This window comes from Arachis ipaensis, chromosome B09 (assembly GCF_000816755.2).
Source record: "Arachis ipaensis cultivar K30076 chromosome B09, Araip1.1, whole genome shotgun sequence".
Lineage (NCBI taxonomy): Eukaryota > Viridiplantae > Streptophyta > Magnoliopsida > Fabales > Fabaceae > Arachis > Arachis ipaensis.
This window is the reverse complement of record NC_029793.2, coordinates 64809971-64832105: the sequence shown is the minus strand read 5'-3', so window position 1 is coordinate 64832105 and position 22135 is coordinate 64809971.

Genomic DNA, 22135 nt, shown 5'->3' with positions numbered 1-22135 from the left:
CTTTGCTTACAAAAGGATGCCTTTTGGACTATGCAATGCACCTGCTACTTTTTAGCGGTGTATGACAAGTGTCTTTTCCGATCTAATAGAGAATTATCTGGAAGTCTTTATGGAATACTTCAGTGTTTATAGAACTTCATATGATTGTTGCTTAGAGAACTTGGACAAGGTCTTAGTTATATGTGTTGACACTAACCTTGTCTTGAACTTTGAAAAATGCCACTTTATGGTAAAACAAGGTATAGTGTTAGGACATGTAGTATCTAGTGAAGGCATTTCTGTAGACCCGGCCAAGGTCGATGTTATCACCACTTTACATCACCCCTCATCTATGAGGAAGGTCTGCTCGTTTTTGGGACATGCAGGATTTTACAGGCGCTTTATTAAAGATTTCAGCAAGATTGCTTTGCCATTGTCGCGCCTAGTTCAAAAAGATGTGGACTTTGAGTTTGACAGTGCATGTGTGAGTGCATTTGAAGAGCTGAGGAGAGTTCTTACCACAACATCGATTATGCGAGGCCCCAATTGGACACTACCATTCGAGATAATGTGCGATGCGTCAAACCATGCTGTAGGTGCCGTGCTTACACAGCGCGATGGTAAACTTCCTTATGTCATTGCTTACTTTTCCAAAACATTGGATGTAGCACAATCCAACTATACCACCACAGAAAAGGAACTCCTAGCTATTGTTCATGCTTTAGATAAATTCAGATCTTATTTGCTAGGCTCCAAGATAGTGGTATACACGGATCATGCAGCTTTAAAGTACTTATTGACAAAGAATGAGTCAAAACCTAGACTCATACGTTGGATTTTGCTATTGCAAGAATTCGACATTGAGATTAGGGACTGGAGTGGGTCTCAAAACTTGGTTGCGGATCATTTAAGCCGTCTTGAGAATTTAAAATTTGACCCATTTCCGATCGATGACTCATTCCCATTGGATAGTTTGCATGCTGTGTCGGATAGCTTTCCTTGGTTTGCACCAATGGCAAACTACTTAGTTGCAAAAATCTTCCCTCCTAACTTTTCTAAAAACCAAACAGACAAGTTGAGGAGTGATTCCAAATAATATATTTGGGATGACCCTCACTTGTGGAAGAGGGGAGTGGACCAAGTAATTCGAAGATGTGTCCCAGAATTTGAAATCCAGCCCATTCTTGAAGCTTGCCATTCGTCCGAATGTGGCGGCCACTTTGGCCCACAGAGGACTGCTAAAAAGGTGTTGGATTGTGAATTCTGGTTTCCAATCTTATTCAAGGATGCTAACCGGTTCTGTGTGTCTTGCCATCAGTGTCAGAAGTCGGGAAACACGTCCCGAAGGGATGAGATGCCTCAGCAACCTATGTTGTTCTGTGAGATATTTGATGTATGGGACATTGACTTTATGGGACCGTTTCCCAACTGAAGTCGGTATCTATATATTCTGTTAGTAGTTGACTACGTGTCAATGTGGGTAGAAGCAATACCTACTGATGAGAGAACTTTTGCGTGGTCTAAAAATTTGTGGATAAATCCTCGTTGCAAGTACAGTTTCTAAACCTTCAAAAGTCCTTTCATACAAACGTTTTGGTTGTCACAAGTAACAAACCCCTTTAAAATTGATAACCAAGTATTTAAACCTCGGGTCGTCTTCTCAAGGAATTGCAGGGAAGTATGTTCTTATTATTGGTTATGCAAAGGTATGTTTTGGGGTTTTTGGATCAAGGTAAAAAGTTAGAAAAGCAATGGCAGAGGGAATAAAATAATAACAATAAACATAAACTCTTGGCAAGGTATTAGAAATTGGAAGTCTAGACCAAGTTATCCTTATCAATGATAATGAAAATTGAATCTTTATTCCACTTAGTCAACCTTTACTAAAGTATAGGAAAGTCAAGGGATTAATTAGTTTGATCTTCGAATCCTATTTATTTCCTAAGAAAAGATTGGGATTATTGAAGTTCAATTCAATTGGCAAGATAACAATTAACAAATTTGCTGTTGAATTGGATAACTCATGAGTTACTGATTTCTTAACCAAAACCAAAAGGAAAAGAGTAAATCTACTGGAATAAAAATATCTTCAGATGGGAAGCAGTAATCATGTAAATAAAAGAAAGCAATCATGAATTGAAATACCTCAAATAATATTAATTAAGAAAATTATATGTAACATGGAAGAGATCATAAATTAAATAAAAATAAAGAACCTGGGATTGAGAGTCACTCCTAAAACTAAGAGAAGTCCTAAATCCTAAGAGAGAGAGGAGAGAACCTCTCTCAAAACTAATCTAAATCATGAGAAGTGAATTATATGAGCCTCCTTATGAATGGATGCAATCCCCCACTTTATAGCCTCTAATCTGTGTTTTCTGGGCCACGAACTGGGTCGAAAACAGCCCGAAAATCGCTGGAGAAGAATTCAAACATGCTGATTTTCGTCACTGCGACGCGGCCGCATGGATCACGCGGTCGCGTCGCCTAGCGTCAGAGGAACCATAGCATATTATATATCAAATCGAAGCCCCGGACGTTAGCTTTCCAACGCAACTAGAAACGCGTCGTTTGGACCTCTGTAGCTAAAGTTATAGCCATTTGAGTGCGAAGAGGTCAGGCTGGACAGCTTAGCAACTTCTTCATGTTCTTGTATTCCTTCCACTTTTGCATGCTTCCTTTCCATCCTCCAAGTCATTCCTGCCCTATAATATCTGAAAATACTTAACACATATATCAAGGCATCTAATGGTGATAAGAGAGGATTAAGAATAAGCAAATATAAGATCAAAGAAGCATGTTTTCAATCAAAGCACATAATTAGGAAGGCAAATGTAAAACCATGCAAATAGTATGAAGAAGTGGGTAAAGAGTAGATAAAAACCACTCAATTGAGCACAAGATAAACCATAAAATAGTGGTTTATCAACCTCTCCACACTTAAACACTAGCATGTCCTCATGCTAAGCTCAAGAGAAACTATAAAGATGAAGAGGAATGGTAGAATGTATGAAATGCAACCTATCTATATGAATGCAACTACATGCAAAATGTTTCTACCTACTTGGTTAAAAGTAAACAAATCTTTTAAGAACAAATATGAATTGGATTTCACTAATTCAAATCATGAAAGTGAAGTACAAATAGACTTGTAGAAGAAAATAGCTCATGAAAGCCAGGAACAAGGAATTGAGCATCAAACCCTCACTGGTAGTGTATACACTCTAATCACTAAAGTATTTAAGGTTTGATTCTCTCAATTCTCTACTATCCTTGCTTTCTAAGGCTTGTTCTTCATCTAACAATCAACACAAATTTAATGCACAGATACACATATCAAGAGGTCTTTTAAGGGTTGTAATGGGGTTAGGGTCAAGGTAGGATTGTATTTGGCCAAGTGGACTAAAATCTGAATCCTTAATTAACTTAAACTTTCCACCTAACTTAAACAATCCATGTAATCATAATACAAAATCTAACTATCCATTAACCATGTTTTCCACATATTCATGCATTCTAATTTTAAGTACAGTACATATGCATTGCTTTCAACATTTACTTTGGGGCATTTTGTCCCCTTTTACTTATTTGCTCTCTTTTTCTTTTTTTTTTTAATAACCTTATTTTTTCTCAATGCATATGATTAAATTATTGAATGTATGAACATGTCCTAAACATTCTTTCACATTTTCAGAAAATTCTAACATACTCAATTCTCAAACCAAATGTTTCCAAACCCACTTTTCCCACACTTAAATTATAAGCATTCTCACTAGTCTAAGCTAACCAAGGATTCAAATTAAGGACATTATTGTTTTCCGCTTAGAGTTAGTGATGAGCTAAAATAAAGAATAAAAGAGGTAAAATAGGCTCAAATCGGTTTGCAAAGGATAATGAAAGGGTAAGGCCATATGGGTATGTAAACTCAGTGAAACAAAGGCCTCAATCATATAAGTGCTTGCATACATCAAACCATTGAAATATAGAATTAAGCAAGACAAAGATCACAATTTTAGAGAGAAAAATATACACTAAAACAGAATTTTGGTTGATAAAATGCAACCAATTCAAATAGGCTCAAAAATCTCACAGGTTTTGTGTGTTCAAGTTCTAAACCATGTTCCAGTATAATATCTCTTCAAACAAGTGTAACATTAATTTTTATTCAAATTAGTGAAATTTTCTAAAAGGTTTCTTGAAAAAGAAAATATTACTTTAACCAAGTGGTAAAATATGCAAAAAAAATCAAATAAATATGCAATTAAATATGCAAATGCAACAACTAACAAGAAAAATAAACCATTGGTGTTTGAGATAGGAAGGTACTAACCCACGGAGATCAGTATCGACCTCCCCACACTTAAAGATTGCACCGTCCTCTGTGCATACTGAGATGTGCAGGTGGATGAGTTGTTCCAACTGATGCTTTTCCTAAAGATTGTGCAGATGGACTTGTCTGTCTCTCCATTTAAAGGTCTTCTGGTTCCCTTCCGGGTGGCCATCCTGAAAGAAAAAGGGAAGAAAGGTAACCCAATAATAAAGATAAGAAAATAAATGAAGTATGGTTGGGTTAATGCCAAATGATAAGGGTCTCATTTATATGGTAGCTACAACATGCAAGTGAGAAAACAATAGAAGCCATGGCATACCAGTGGTGCAAAATTTGCAACAATCGGGAAAAGAGTGGGTAATGAAAGACAATGTAAGTTCGTGTCAATGCAAAAGGAATATTAGTAATATAAAAATTAGCATTGATTTAAATAATATTACCCAATTAGAATAAAACAAGTCATGAAGCACCCAAAATAATTCAAGAGAAAATGCAACAGTTAAATAAGAAAATTTTAACACCAAAGGAGAAATAATTAATTTTAGAAAAGAAAATAAAAATATGCACAAAATTAAGATGCAATGAATGAAATATGCAAATAAATTAAGTAAAATAAAATGGAGGTGAAGAAAATAAGAAAGGAAGAAGAAAGAAATAAGAAAAGATAAAAAATAAGGATTAGAGAAGAAAAGATAAGAAATTTGGCTGATCTGGATATTCTGTGCGCCGCTTGTGACGCGGACGCATGAGTGACGCGGTCGCGTGGTGCGCAAGACGGTCAGGTGACGTGGACGCGTGGGTCACGCGATTACGTGGACTGTTTTGTGCGATTGGCGCGAGTGGAGCCTTGCGGTCGCGCAACTCTCTGTTCGAAACTCTTTTTGCCAAAAATCTGGGTGACGCGATCGCGTGGTTGACGCGGTCGTGTGGGTGGCCATCTTTTGAAAACGACGCGAACGCATGGGGCACGCGTTCGCGTGGGAGGGCTTGGGCTTCCAGCACGAGTCCAGCCCAACTCCAGCTCAACTTTCTGCCATGCACCCCTTTACGTCGACTTCTCAGAGCCACGCGGTCGCGTCACCGACGCGATCGCGTTGGGAAGCTATTTTTCCAAATGATGCGGCCGCGTCAGCGACGCGGTCGCGTGGATCAATTTGTGCCATTAGCGCGCCTCCAGCCACGCTTTCGCGTGACTCTCTGTTCAATTCTTTTCTTTCCAACGCACACACGACGCGGACGCGTCGGCAACGCTGTCGCATCGCGTGCGAAAAATCCCCTCTCTTTTTTTTTTCTGAAAAATGAAGAATGCAGTGTTAATACGAATGTGATGCAAAACTTTAGTTTCAATAAAATAAAATAAAATAAAATAAAACTAGAAAACAAACAAAACTAAATAAAAATGAAAAAGGAACAATCATACCATGGTGGGTTGTCTCCCACCTAGCACTTTTAGTTAAAGTCCTTAAGTTGGACATTGGATGAGCTTCCTGTGTTATGGTGGCTTGTGCTTGTACTGATCCAGGAATCTCCACCAATGTTTGTGATTCCAATGGCCTCCGGGGTCCCAAACTAGGCATGTAAATCCCTTAAGAAGCTTTAAACAGATTCTTAGGCTCCCGGGTGACAAATGTCAGAGCAGATTCCAGGATCCCAAATCTTGCTTTTACACCCGTCTTTGTGTTGATTATCATGATTCCATCCGGGTAACAAGCAATCTGAATTCTCACTAAAGCGGCCAAACAACTTCCTAGACCCATTCAGTTGAGCTTTACACCAACCTTTGCGTTTAAACTTAAAGCTTCCAACCATAATGAACCTTGCAGGATAATTCTTACCACTGACCATCTTCCTCTTACTCTTAATGCCACAAAGAGCTCTAAGCTGACCATCCATCTCCAGTAGCCCATATTCAAGTGGGATTAGAAAGCTAAGGGATATGAAATTTACCCACTTGAATGTTGTGAAGGATGATGGCAACTTAGAGGGAGGTATTTTCAATGAAATTGCAAGCTCCACTCCCTTGTGCTCTTCTCTGATAATTACCACCTCTTTGCAAGATTCTTCAATTTCAACCTCTTCCTCTTGGTAACTTTCTTCCAATTCAATCTCCTCTTCATTGCTTTCCAAGGGTATGGGAGGTTGTGCTTCTTCTTCTTGAATCTCCATCACTTGATCAACCTCTTCCAAGTCTTCAACTGTGATATGCCTTGGAGGTTGTACACCCTCCTCAACATCAATTGCAACCGTCTTGGAAGGAGGCTTTATGTTTTGACTTTCCCATGGAGGTTCAGCATCTCCTAAGTCTTCAACCAATTCTTCTTCTTCAATAATCCCAGCTTCCTCTACTTGTTCCAGTACAAAGTCAAGCTCCGTACTGTTCACTGGAGTTTCTAGTATCTCCTTCATACTACGTTCTTCATTAGATTGTTCACATGAAGCCATGGGGGTTCCTTGAGTGTCCGAACGTCGGGAAGCTAATTGACTCATTATTGCTTGCCCCAATTGATGAATGATTGCCTGACATCGATCCACTGTTTCCTTGAGACGATCCTTTGTCTCTTGATGCACTCGGCTTTCATAAATAGGATCATAGTGCTCTTGGATTGATGGATATGGAGATGGTGAATATTGAAGTGGTGGTTCTTGTGAGTAATTGGGTTGGAATTGGGGTGGTTCTATATATGGTTCATATGGCTCATAAGGTGGTTGGTATGGTGGTTGAGGGTTGGGATTATATGGAGGTGAATGGCGGAAAGGGGCTTTTGAGTGTGGTGGTCCAAAGTTATGTTGAGGAAAGGGTTCATAGGCATATGGTGGAGGTTGTTGATAGTCCATTGGAGGTGGTTGTTGCCATGAGGGTTGATCAAATCCTTGTGGCTCCTCCCATCTTTGATTGTTCCAACCTTGAAAAAATAAAATGTTTAGAATAACCAATAATAAGGCACACGTTTGCAATTCCCCCGGCAACGATACCATTTTGACGTTAGGATTTTTGCCAGTAAAGAAGTTCATAAAAACAATCGCATTGTAGATATAGTCTCTAAACCGACAGAAATCCCTTCGTACAAACGTTTTGGTTGTCACAAGTAACAAACCCCTTTAAAATTGGTAACCGAGTATTTAAACCTCGGGTCATCTTCTCAAGGAATTGCAGGAAAGTATGTTCTTATTATTGGTTATGCAAAGGTATGTTTTGGGGTTTTTGGATCAAGGTAAAAAATTAGAAAAGCAATGGCAGAGGGAATAAAACAATAACAATAAACATAAACTCTTGGCAAGGTATTAGAAATTGGAAGTCGAGACCAAGTTATCCTTATCAATGATAATGAAAATTGAATCTTTATTCCACTTAGTCAACCTTTACTAAAGTAAAGGAAAGTCAAGGGATTAATTAGTTTGATCTTCGAATCCTATTTATTTCCTAAGAAAAGATTGGGATTATTGAAGTTCAATTCAATTGGCAAGATAACAATTAACAATTATGCTGTTGAATTTGATAACTCCTGAGTTACTGATTTCTTAACCAAAACCAAAAGGAAAAGAGTAAATCTACTGGAATAAAAATGTCTTCAGATGGGAAGCAGTAATCATGTAAATAAAAGAAAGCAATCATGAATTGAAATACCTCAAATAACATTAATTAAGAAAATTATATGTAACATGGAAGAGTTCATAAATTAAATAAAAATAAAGAACCTGGGATTGAGAGTCACTCCTAAAACTAAGAGAAGTCCTAAATCCTAAGAGAGAGAGGAGAGAACCTCTCTCAAAGCTAATCTAAATCATGAGAAGTGAACTATATGAGCCTCCTTATGAATGGATGCAATCCCCCACTTTATAGCCTCTAATCTGTGTTTTTTGGGCCGCGAACTGGGTCGAAAACAGCCCGGAAATCGCTGGAGAAGAATTCAAACACGCTGATTTCCGTCATTGCAACGCGGCCGCATGGATCACGCGGTCGTGTCACCTAGCATCAGGGGAACTATAGCATATTATATATCAAATCGTAGCTCCGGACGTTAGCTTTCCAACGCAACTAAAACCGCGTCGTTTGGACTTCTGTAGCTAAAGTTATAGCTGTTTGAGTGCGAAGAGGTCAAGCTGGACAGCTTAGCAACTTCTTCATCTTCTTGTATTCCTTCCACTTTTGCATGCTTCCTTTCCATCCTCCAAGTCATTCCTGCCCTATAATATCTGAAAACACTTAACACACATATCAAAGCATCTAATGGTGATAAGAGAGGATTGATAATATGCAAATATAAGATCAAAGAAGCATGTTTTCAATCAAAGCACATAATTAGGAAGGCAAATGTAAAACCATGCAAATAGTATGAATAAGTGGGTAAAGAGTAGATAAAAACCACTCAATTGAGCACAAGATAAACCATAAAATAGTGGTTTATAACCTACCCGCCTTGACGATGCCAATACCGTCATTTCTTTTATTAGAAATAACATTGTATGCCGTTATGGGTTGCCACAAGCAATCATGAGCGACCAAGGATCCCACTTTTGTAACAGGAAAGTAGAGGCACTGCTCAAGCGCTATGGGGTATTGCATAAGATTGCCACTGCTTATCACCCACAAATCAACGGACAAGCGGAAGTGTCCAACTGGGAGATTAAGAGAATTTTGGAGAAAGTGGTCAATCCACAAAGGAAGGATTAAAACCTCCGGTTAGGAGATGCACTTTGGGCATATAGGATGACCTACAAGACTCCGTTGGGGATGAGTCCCTTCCGGATCGTCTATGGTAAGGCATGCCACCTTCCGGTGGAGATTGAGCATAAAGCCTATTGGGCAATAAAGTAGTGCAACATGGATTTCACCCAGGCGGGTGTGGCCAGGAAATTACAGCTAGAGGATCTCGAGTATTTGAGGAACGAAGCATGTGAGAATGCCTGGATCTACAAGGAAAAGACTAAAGCATTTCATGACCATCACATCCGGAAGAAGGATTTTCAAGAAGGTGATGAGCTTCTCCTCTACAACTCGAGGTTTAGATTCATGCTTGGCAAGCTCCGTTCTAGATGGGAAGGACCCTTCGAGGTGAAAGAGATGAAGCCCTATAGAGTAGTTGAATTATTTGACCCTAAAAGTGAAGCAACTTTCAAGGTGAATGGACATAGAGTAAAGAAGTAACATGGCTACAAGTTTCCAAAAGAGCTAGAGGTGTTCCTACTAATGGATGCACCTAGAAGAGGAGAAGCTTGAGCAACTGACCGTCCAACTTAAGGACGTTAAAGAAAAGTGCTTGGTGGGAGGCACCCCACCGTGGTAAGATCGTCCTTGTGTATACCTTCTTGCTTCTAGCTTTAGATTCTTGAGAATTTTGTGATTTCTTAATGTTGTTAATTGCTTAGGAATGCTAGTTTTGTTGATCTTGTTGGATAACTAGGATGTTCATATAGATTTCATCATTTTGGTATGGATGAATTGTTGAAGTAGAGAGAATGCTTTGTTTTGAATAGTGCATGAATTTGTGAGTGTTTTCTTGACTACCTAGCTTAAACACCAGCCAAGAATGTGTTAGAATAGCCCTTTCTATGTTGTAAAAAATAAATAAATAAAAAAAAGGGAAAAGGGGACATCCGCGCGCGAGCGTGTTGTGCGCGCGAGCGCTGGTGGTGCATTTCACACTCCTGGTACAGAACCTGAGAGTTATGCCCACCTTGTGCCCACTTCGTGCCAAGCACCCACGCGCAAGCATGCGTGACGCCTGCGCGCCCATTGTAACTTAGCCATCGACGTGCAAGCGCACTATGCACGCGCGCATCGGTTGTGCACTCTGACCTCTCTGGTACAAAAACCAAAGAGTTGTGCCAAATTCTGACGCACAAGCATAATTGACGCGTTCGTGCCAGTCGCCACCTTCATCAGGCACGCGTCCGCGCACTGTGCGCGTCCGTGCCGCCTGTGCTACATGCCAACTCTAGTACAAAAAACCCGAGAATTAGGCCTACTTTGTGCCAACTCTGTGCCAGGAGCCCAACTGTCTTCACGCGTACGCGCCCCTCGCTCAACTCTCATCGATGCGCAAGTGAACTATACGCGCGCGCGTCGATTGTGCGACTGATAAACCACTATATCATGGTTTATCTTGTGTTTAATTGAGTGATTTCATCAAGTCTTCACCCATTTATTCATACTAATTGCATGATTTCACATTTTCCTTCCTAGTATTGTTTTATGATTGAAAACGTGCTTCCTAGAAATCTTTAATTAATGTATTTTAATTCTCCTTTATACCATTCGATGCGGTGATCCGTGTGTTAAGTGTTTCAGGCTTTATAGGGCAGGAATAGCTTAGAAAATGGAGAGGAAGCTTGCAAAAATGGAAGGAAAACAAGAAACTAAGGAGATGACCAGCGAATACTGACGCGCGCGCATGGCTCACGCTAGCGCGCGGAATGGAGAAATTGCAGCAACACGTGCGCGTGCCTAACGCGTACGCGTGGATTGGAGTCTGCACGAATCACGCGAACGTGTGAACGACGTGCTCGCGTGACAAGGAGAATCGCTGAATGACGCGAATGCGTAGACGACGCGCACGCATGACCTGCACGATCTGCAAAATTAACAGAAAATGCTGGGGGCAATTTCGGGCCGCGTTTTGACCCAGTTTTTGGCCCAGAAACACAGAATAAAGCTAGGGAACATACAGAGACTCGGGGGAGATTAGATACATAACACAATTTTAGATACATTCACACATTTGGATAGTTTTAGTTTTAGATCTGAATTTAGAGAGGATTACTTTCTCTCTAGGTTCACTTTACATTCATTACTTTTGCTTTTGGATATTAAAGAAGTCATTACCTCCGTTGAAGACATTATTCTAGTTTGTTTCTTTACTAACTCTTTTATTTATTTATAACATATTCTTAATTCTTGCTTAGAGTAGTAATTGGATTATTTTCATGGATTGTTAATGCAGAGAATTACTTTTGTTTTTAATTAATTTTGAATCCTTATTTTTATTTAATTCATCATGTCTTCTTTTATTATTTTTATGAGCGTTATATTCATGTCAATGGAGTAGACTCCATACTTGACATGGGGGTTGATTAAAAGCAGACACTTGAGTTGCAAGGTTTAAGTGCTGTTTAAACTGGAAATTGTTGGCTAGTTTTGTATTTACTAACGCTAGACCTTCCCAAGGGAGAGGACTAGGATTTGCGAATAAGAGTTTGCTCAATCACTTGACTTTTCTTTATTTAATAAGGTTTAACTAAGTGAAAACAACAACCTTTTTAATACTACACTTAAGAGATCCCAACAAGGATAGAACTTCCAATTAATCATTCCCCCAGTCAAGGCTTTTTATTTAGAATATTAATAATCATTCTTAGTTTTTGTTGCTTTAATTTAATTGCTCATTATTCAACTCTCAAAATCTCGTGGAAATTCCTAATTAATAAAATAGCATACTTTCTCGCAACTCGTTGGGAGACGACCTGGGATTCATACTCCCAGTATTTTTATTCTAAATTTTTATGTCACCTTTCTAAATTGGTGAGGTGGATTTTTGCTGGTTAAGGGCTATACTTGCAATGCTGTTCTCTTATTTAAAACCTCTTAATTGGCCTAACTTCTGCCACGCACCAGTTTTAGGCGCCGTTGCCGGGGAGTTGCAATTGTGTGCTAAATTATTAATTAGTGTACATATTTTTATTTTTATTTGCATTTTTTATTTTTATTTTATTACCATGAGCTATATGTTTCTTTCATTGAATGACGCATTCACTGCCTGATCTAAGCTTAGCTGCATTTGATCCTGAAATTGAAAGAACTATTTCACGTATTAGACGAGCTCGACGTCGGTTATCCTCTGAGGGTGGTGAAGTGATTGTTATGGATTCACCAGTCTCATCTGAGGGCGAATCTGAACTGCCATCTAAGAACGAAACAAGCTCCTTTACTACTAATTCAGTTGATTCACGTGCAGATAACATGGCAGCACCTCGGAGGATTACTCTCCAGGAAGCTGGAGCCCCAGATTTTACACTACAGCCGTATCAAGTGCATCATCCAACTCTGGCTGCAGATTTTGAGCTGAAGACTGCATTAATCAATTTGATACCCAGGTTTCATGGCCTACCTGCTCAAGAGCCTATTAAGCACCTAAGGGATTTCCAGACAGCCTGTTTTACTGTTAGGCGTCATGGTGCAAATGAAACTTCTATTCTATTGACTGCCATCCCATTTTCTCTTGAGGGAAAGATAAGGGAGTGGTACTACTCCCAACCTAAAGTGACTGTTACTAACTAGGATATGCTCAGAAGAGAATTTCTGGAAAAATACTTTCCAGTTGAAGTTACAGACAAACTAAGGAAAGAAATCTCATGCATTGTTCAAGGTGAATCAGAGACTCTCTATGAGTACTGGGAGCATTTTAAGAACCTTCTGGACACATGCCCCCATCACATGATTGACAGACTAGTGTTGATCAGCTACTTCACTCAAGGCATGAAGCCTCGGGATAAAACTACATTAGATGGTGCTAGTAATGGTTCTCTGAAAAAGTACAAGACCGCAGATGAAGCATGGCAACTGATCAGCGACTTAGCTGAGTCTACTAGGAATCACAGGCACAAGAGCACCCACTCAAAAGCCATTGCGGAAGTTTCCTCCAGCACTGAAACTTCTGCTCTTACACAGAGTATATGTGAAATGACCAACCTACTAAAGCAAATATAGTTGAACCAACAACAACAAGCTCAGCCTGCCACACCACAACAAGCCAACAGCTAGTCCCATAAAGAGTATGCGGAATCTGTGCTAACTATAGTCATTATACTGATGAATGCCCGCAGCTCCAACAAGAAGATAGCACTGTGGCAGCTACTCATAACTTCTATGACCGCTCGTATCAAGGATACAATCAACAAGGCGGTAACTACAACCAAGGAGGAAACTATAACCAAGGATGGCAGGACAACTCTAACCAAAGTTAGAGAGATAATTCCAACCATGGATGGAGGGACAACTATAACAGTGGAAGTAGAGATAACAATGGAAACCAAAGGTGGAATAACAACAATAGATAGCAGAATCAGAACCAACCTTACAGAGCTCCTCACCTAAGACAGTCACAAGGACCCCAGCACAACCAACAACAAGTCCCACAGATCACTTATCCCACTTCCTCATCAAATGAAGAGATGCTTCATTCTATTGCACAAGAATAACAAGACATGCAGACTACTTTAAATGGTCTGAATGCCACTTTACAAGCTCTCGCCGCCCGGATAGAGTCACTACCTGCTTCTACCAACCAATCTTCATGCTCCAGTCGAATTCCTTCTCAACCCTTATCTAACCCCAAGGGTGGCATCAATTCCATCACTTTGAGGTCCCGAACCACACTGCCAGAGAGAAACCAGGAAGAGCCAAACCCAATAGTACACGCCCCAGCTGAGGATGTGATAGAAGTAGAAGATGCTGAAATGGAAGATGCTGAAGAGGAAGATAAAGTACAAGACAAGGTTGAAGAAGAATTAGCTCAGCCAAGGAATGGAGAACCAAAGGATACAGAAGCTGCAAGTAGCGCCATCCCTATCCCATTCCCACATCTTGCAAGAAAGCCCAGAAAGCAAACAGAACTTGATCCCAAAATGGTAGAAATTTTCAAAAAGGTTGAGGTAACTGTTCCCCTTTTTGATGTTATTCAACAAGTACCTAAATATGCAAATTTTCTGAAAGATTTATGCATTCATAAGGATAAAATTAATGACTTAGAAACTATTCCTTTAGGTAGTTCTATATCTACTTTAATGGGAAGTATACCTGAAAAATGTAGTGATCCAGGTCCATGCATGGTTAACTGTACCATTGGAGGTGTAATATTTTCTGATTGCATGTGTGACTTAGGAGCATATGTTAGTATAATGCCATTGTCTATATATGATACCTTAGGACTCCCTCCCTTAAAAAGGTCGGCAGCTCGTTTTGTGTTAGCAGATAAAAGCATTATTATAGTAGTTGAAATTGTTGAAGATGTATTAGTAAGCATTAAAGGGCTCACATTTCCCATTGATTTCTATATCCTGGAAATGCCCCCTAATAACTCAGGAAGACCATCATCAATCCTGCTTGGAAGACCATTCCTGAAAACTTCAAAGTTCAAGCTGGATGCATTCTCAGGAACTTACTCCTTTGAGATAGATGGCAGAATAGTAAGTTTCAGTTTAAATGAAGCTATGAAGCACCCACCGGAAGATCATTCTATCTTCCAGTGCGACATCAATGATGAAACTATAGCTGAAGTTCACCGAAAAGAATTAGAGGAGAAGCACATAGAGAAAGGTCCAAGTGTGGGGACACCCGCTGAACATAATAAAGACAATTTAACATTACCATTATCCCCGGATGATCCAGAGCCTAGCCAAGAGCCTAAATCAGAATTGAAGCCCCTTCCTCCACACCTCAAGTATGCTTACCTTAAGGATAATTAGAAGTTCCCAGTTATTATTGCAAGGGAACTCACTTCTAAACAAGAGAAACAACTGCTTAGTGTACTATGAAAGCACAGGAAAGCAATTGGATGGAGCTTGGCGGATATAGTAGGCATCAGCCCTCATGTTTGTGAGCACATGATACATTTAGAAAAGAACTCGAAACCTGTCCATCAACCCCAAAGAAGATTGAATCCTACCATATTAGAAGTTGTCAAGAAAGAAGTGACCAGGTTACTTGAAGCAGATATCATTTACCCCATCTCAGACAGTGAATGGGTCAGTCCAGTACAAGTGGTTCCCAAAAAGTCTGGAGTCACAACAATAAAGAATGAGCATGGAGAACTCCTGACAACTAGAGTACAGAATTCATGGAGGGTTTGCATTGACTCTAGGCGTCTCAACCAATCTACTCACAAGGATCATTACCCCTTGCCATTTATTGATCAGATGCTCGATCGCCTGTCAGGTAAATCCCATTATTGCTTGTTAGATGGTTATACAGTCTACTTTCAAATTCATATAGCTCTTGAAGATCAGGAAAAGACCACTTTTACATGTCCCTTTGGAACGTATGCTTACAAAAGGATGCCTTTTGGCTTATGTAATGTACCTGCTACTTTCCAAAGATGCATGATGAGTATCTTTTTAGATCTTATTGAGAACTGTATGGAAGTATTTATGGATGATTTTAGCGTATATGGTGATTCATTTGACCTTTGCTTGGATAGTCTAGCTAGAGTATTAGACAGATGTGTTAGTACAAACCTTGTATTGAATTTTGAAAAATGTCACTTTATGGTAAAACAAGGGATTGTTCTAGGACATGTTGTCTCTAAAATTGGTATTTCAGTAGATCCAGCAAAGGTGGGTGTCATTTCTAGTTTACCTTACCCCTCCTTTGTGAGGGAAGTCCGTTCGTTCCTTGGCCATGCAGGTTTTTACAGTAGATTTATTAAGGACTTCAGTAAGGTAGCATTACCTTTATCCAGATTGCTACAGAAAGATATTGAGTTCGAATTCAGTGAGGATTGCATGAAAGCGTTTGATAAGCTGAAGATCGCGCTGACTCAAGCTCCAATTGTGAGACGACCGGACTGGTGCCAGCAATTTGAAATTATGTGTGATGCCTCCAACCACGCAGTAGGAGCGGCACTGGCTCAGCGCGAAGGTAAGGATCATTTCGTAATTTCTTATAAATCTAAAACCTTAGATGCTGCTCAGTCTAATTACACTAGTAAAAAAGAGCTTCTTGCTATTGTTTTTACTCTGGATAAATTCCGAGCCTATTTACTTAGTACTAAGGTAGTAGTATACTCAGACCATGCAGCTCTAAAATATTTATTAGCTAAAAAAGAGTCTAAACCAAGATTGATACGTTGGATACTGTTGCTGCAAGAATTTGATTTAGAAATTAAGGATAGGAGTGGTAACCAGAATTTAGTGGCAGACCACTTGAGTCGCCTTGAGAACGTTAAGGAAGACTCTATTCCTATCAATGATGCTTTTCCATTTGATAGTTTGCAAGCAGTATCCGAAGTAGTTCCTTGGTATGCACCTGTAGCTAATTATCTAGTTAGCCATAATTTCCCTTCCAATTTTACTAAGCATCAAAGGGACAAGCTGAAAAGCGAATCTAAATATTATATATGGGATGGCCCATATTTATGAAGGTGTGGTGCTGACTAGGTAATTAGAAGATGTGTGCCCTGATGCCAGGGCATTTTGGCCAGTTTCACTGACCTTTTCTTTACTGTTTTAGGGTAGTTTCATCCATTTTCTTAAGAAAAAGCAAGTTTTGGGTAAAATTTCACTTACATCTTGATTCAAGAAAACATTGTGCACTTTACATGATTTCATGAGAATTATGCATGAATTAAATGACAAATTGGATGATGCATGTCTCATGACTTGGATTAGAAATTTGATGCACTCTACTGCTTGATTTCAGGACAAAGAAAGCAAGGAAGAACCATGTTAACAGCCACGTTAGTCTAACTAACATGACCACTAACGTGGAAAGGGAGCTAGCTTGCAACATTAATGAGAAAAGTAATCGCCAATAACGTCCTCGAAGCCATCATAGCCCACATTAAGAGTCACGTTAACTAAGTTAACGTGGCAACTAACGTGGCTCAAAGTGGCTTAGTCCAATGTTAGTGACAAAGGGGAGTGTCACTAACGTTGGCCAATCTTTTGCTTCCCCACGTTAGGGTCTACGTTAACTGAGTTAACGTGGCTCTTAACGTGGCCAATATGAGCTTGGTCCAACGTTAGTGACAAAGGTGAGTGTCCCTAACGTTGGCGATTCTTGCCCCCTCCACGTTAGCTTCCACGTTAACTTAGTTAACGTGGAAGCTAACGTGGAGGGAGCAAGAATCGCCAATGTTAGTGACACTCACCTTTGTCACTAATGTTGGAATGAGCCACTATGACCAACGTTAACTCCCACGTTAACTTAGTTAATGTGGAAGCTAACATGGATGAAAGAATGATGAGCCAACGTTAGTAACATTCACCTTTGTCACTAACGTTGGAGATGGCTATCACCACCACGTCAGAAGCCACATTAACCTAGTTAACGTGAAGTCTAACGTGGGAAGTAGGGGCGTTTTGAAATGTTAGTGACAAAGGTAAGTGTCACTAACATTTTCGAAGATTTGGCAAGCCTACGTTAAAGGTCACGTTAGCCACACTAACGTGAACTATAACGTAGGGAAGGGAGGATTCTCAACACTATTGGAAAAGGTAAGTCCCAATAACGTGTGCGAAGGATCAAGAGGCAACGTTAGTGGTCACGTTGGTGCCACTAACGTTGAAGTTAACGTGGATCACCCTTGGGTTAGGAATGTTAGTGAAAAAGGTGACTGCCACTAACGTTCTCGAACCCACACTTTCACTTAACGTTAACGCCACTAACGTCCTAAGCTAAAAGTCCCTGCCTAGTTCATACTTTCTCTCTGCAAGTAAAGCTAAGCCCACTGAAGAGGATAACTGCTTCAAACTCAAGATCCAAAGGCCCATATCCAAGATTTGAATAACCAACTAGAAGATTAGAAGAGTAGTATATATATAGGGGTAGTTTTGAATCAGAGAGGGGGTTGGAAATTTGAGAACTACTCTCTGTATTTTACTTTCTCTTCAACTTCTAGTTTAATTTTCAGAATGTACTCTCCATCTATGCTTTCCATTTCCAGAGCTATGAACAACTAAACCTCTTTCATTGGGTTAGGGAGCTCTGTTGTAATTTGATGGATCAATATTAGTTTTCATTATTCTTCTTCTATCTTTTCTCTTGATTTTACTAGTAAGCTTTCAATCTTCATTTAATTGGGTAGTTATCTTGGAAAAGAAGCTATTCATACTTGGATCTCTTCGGAACTTTGGAAGAGGAATGAAGAGATCATGCTAGAAATGCTTTCTCATGTTGGACCAAATTAGGGTTTGGATGGATATAGTGACATATAATCCTACCATCACATTGATTTGGAAATACATGTGGTATAATCAGTGACCATATTTCATCTCTTCTCATGAGCAATTGACCAAAGAATTGGCTATTGATCAAGATTTGAGAGATTAAATTACCAAGAAATTGGAATTCGATCACTTAAGATTGGCAAGGAGATCAATGAATGCATTGATTGAGGAAGAGATGAAAATGAACTTGATCCGGAGAATGCAACATCTCCTAAGCCCAATGAATCCCCCATTTCTGATCTTACCCAATCTCTTTAAATTCTGCAATCTACTTTTATGAGCATCTTCTCCATTTCCATTTAAGATTCTGCAATTTATTTTCCGCTATTTACATTCAGCTCTTTATTTCCAGCATTTACGTTTTCTGCTATTTACTTTCCCGCCATTTAATTTTCTGCAAATCTCAAATCCAATTCTGCTTAGCTCAACTAGAAGATTCCTCTAATTAAAGTTGCTTGACCAATCAATCACTGTGGGATTCGACCTCACTCTATTGTGAGTTTTTACTTGACGACAATTCGGTATACCTGCCAAAGAAAAATTGTTGAGAGACAAGTTTCTGTGCATCAAGTTTATGGCGCCGTTGCCGGGGATTGATTTTGTATCAACAATGATTAAATTGCAGGATAACTAGATTGAGCATTTTTCTTTTGTTTGATTTAAAATTCTTTTTGAGTAATTTACTTTCATTTTTAGTTATTTTCTCCCCTTTCCCTTACTTTTTTTTTAGTTGTTTACAATTCAGTCCACTAACCCACTAACCGTTTGATATATTGCATCAGTCACACTAACAGCAATTCTAACAGAAATACTTTCTGCATCTATTTCTTTGCTTGTGCCTTGTTGGTTGTATGACAGGGAGAAGAAGCGGGGCTTCAACTTCCTTTGATTCTGAACCTGAGAGGACCCTTCTTGAGATTAAGGAGGGAAGCAAGAGAAAAACGAGTAGTTGGTGCGGAGGAAGAAGAGGAGTATTTTGAACCAATCATGGAGGAAAATATGGAGAACCATCATGAAGAAGAGGCTCACAACCATGGCAGAGAAGGTCTAGCAAATCATGATGGGCAGGAGAGAAGAGTTTTAGGCTCTTATATCAACCCAAACCCAGGAAACTGTGGGAGTAGCATTCAGAAGCCAACCATACATGCCAACAACTTTGAACTAAAGCCACAGCTCATCACCCTTGTTCAGAACAACTGTTCGTTCGGAGGAGGTGTTTCACTCAAGGACAAATCATCTAAATGGCTGGAGTCCTTCCCGAAGGAGAGCTTAACAACCTAGGAAGATGTGGTGAACAAATTCTTGGCAAGATTCTATCCTCCTCAAAGAATCAATAAGTTAAGAGCTGAGGTTCAAACTTTCAGGCAACAAGATGGTGAGACTCTCTACGAAGCATGAGAGAGGTTTAAAGACCTGACAAGAAGGTGCCCACCAGATATGTTCAATGAATTGGTGCAGCTACACATTTTCTATGAAGGCCTCTCCTATGAATCAAAGAAGGCAGTAGACCACTCATCCGGGGGATCTCTGAACAAAAAGAAGACCATTGAGGAGGCCATAGATGTCATTGAGACTGTAGCAGAGAATGACTACTTCTATGCTTCTGAAAGAGGTAACACTAAAGGAGTGATGGAGCTAAACAATGTGGATGCACTGTTGGCCCAAAACAAGCTTATTACCAAGCAGCTGGCTGACCTCACCAAGAAGATGGAGGGGAACCAAGTAGCAGCAATCACCACCTCATCAACAACCCAATAGGGGGTGAATGCAGAGGTAGAAGGTGAGCATGAACAAGCCAACTACATTGGAAACTCACCCAGGCAGACCCATGATCCATACTCCAAGACCTACAACCCTGGTTGGAGGAATCACCCAAACGTTGGGTGGGGAAATCAACAAGATCAAGACCAAGATCAGAGACGTCACAACCCCAACAACCATGTAGCTCACCAACATTCCACACAGAGATCATACCAACACCACCCTAACAACACCTCTCCACATTCATACCAAAACCAAAATAACCCTTCTCATCCATCCAATCCCAACCCACCATCATCTGATGACAGACTCTCAAGGATTGAGACTCTACTTGAAGGCATATGCAAGGAGATTCAAGATAACAAGGTGTTCAAGGAAGAGGTGTGAGCCAATATCAAGAATCAGGGAGACACCATCAAGAGGCTAGAATTTCAAGTGGGATACCTCTCCGAGCAGATTCCCAAACCTACAGACAGCTTCCCAAGTGACACAGAGAAAAACCCGAGAGGTGAAGAAAAGAAAGTAAGATGGAAAGATTGCAAGATGGTCACTATAAGTGATAATGAGACCGAGGATGAACCGAACAAACCATTAGAATAACCTGGAGATACATCAGCAGAGAAACAGGAAGAGGAGCACCAAGCACCCAAAATATCACAAAAGGAGCTGATAAGACTCTATGCACCTTTTCCCCAATTACTCAATGGTGGTATAGAGAAGAGAATATACTTAAGGTTTCTTGACATATTTGCATCTCTCCATGTAAACATACCATTCATCAAGGCCCTCCAACAAATGCCCTCATACATTAAGTACATGAAGGAGCTGCTGACCAGGAAAAGCTCACTCAAAGGAGGACAAACAATAGTGATGAATAAGGAGTGCAATGCTCTCATTCAACCAGAGCTGCCTACAAAAAGGAAGGACCCAGGGAGTTTTCACATCCCCTGTGCCATAGGAGAAACAATGTTTGACAAAGGACTCTATGATCTGGGAGCAAGCATCAACTTAATGCCTTTATCCCTTATGAAGAGGCTGCAGATCAATGAGATAATACCTACAGATGTAGTTATCAGACTGGCTGACAAAACTCAAAAACAAGCAGTAGGAGTGGTTGAAAATGTGCTGGTAAAGGTTGGAAAATTCTTCCAACCCACAAACTTTGTCGTATTGGACATTGAAGAGAGTCACCTCTATCCAATCATATTGGGAAGACCATTCCTAGCTACAGCCAGAGCACTTATAGATGTGGAGTGAGGGGAGCTAGTTTTGAGGATCCATGATGAACAACTCACTTTCAATGTTTTCAAGCGCTCACAAGAAACAGATCAAGAGAACAAAGAACCAAGGAAAGATCACAGTGAGATACTGAAGGAAGAAACAAGCACTGAAGCACAACCAGCACATCTGGAAATCCCCTTGGTTGATGAATAAGGCAATCAGCAGCTATCACAGCTCAAGAAAAATCAGGAGGAACCTAAACCACCAGAGTTATATGAGATTAGCAACAAAATCTCCTTGGAAGAGGAGGTCACAAAGAGCAAGGCAACATCAAAAGGAACAAAGAAGAAGGCACCTAGGAGGTGGAGGAACAAGAAGATCCCTACAGAGGACTTTTCTCTAGGTGATAAAGTGATCTTAGCTTACTTCCCAGCTATCCCCCCCGATCTTCCCACCATCCCATCTCAGCTACCTAAAGTTTTTAACATCAACAGAGTTCTCTCCTTAGAACATGTGGAGATCCTTGATGAAGCCAATGGAGATGGATTTACTGCAAGGGGGGAGGACTTGAAGCACTACCAACCACCCTGACAAAGGAAAAACGTCAAGCTAGTGACGCTAAAAGAGTGCTTCATGGGAGGAAACCCATGTTTTATATGCTTTTAGAATAGTGAATAATGCAAGAGTTCATGAAATCAAAATCAAACTTTGACATGCACTTAAATGTATCCTTGTATGCAGCACATAGTGAAGAACAAGTTTGGTGTTCAAGGCATACTAAGAGAACATAAATGTAACCCATATTATGTCACTCTTAAGGCCTTGAACAAATCCTTTACACCACATGACACCAAACTAAGTTTGGTGTCACCAATGTTGCATACATGGACATTCAGTTAGTCA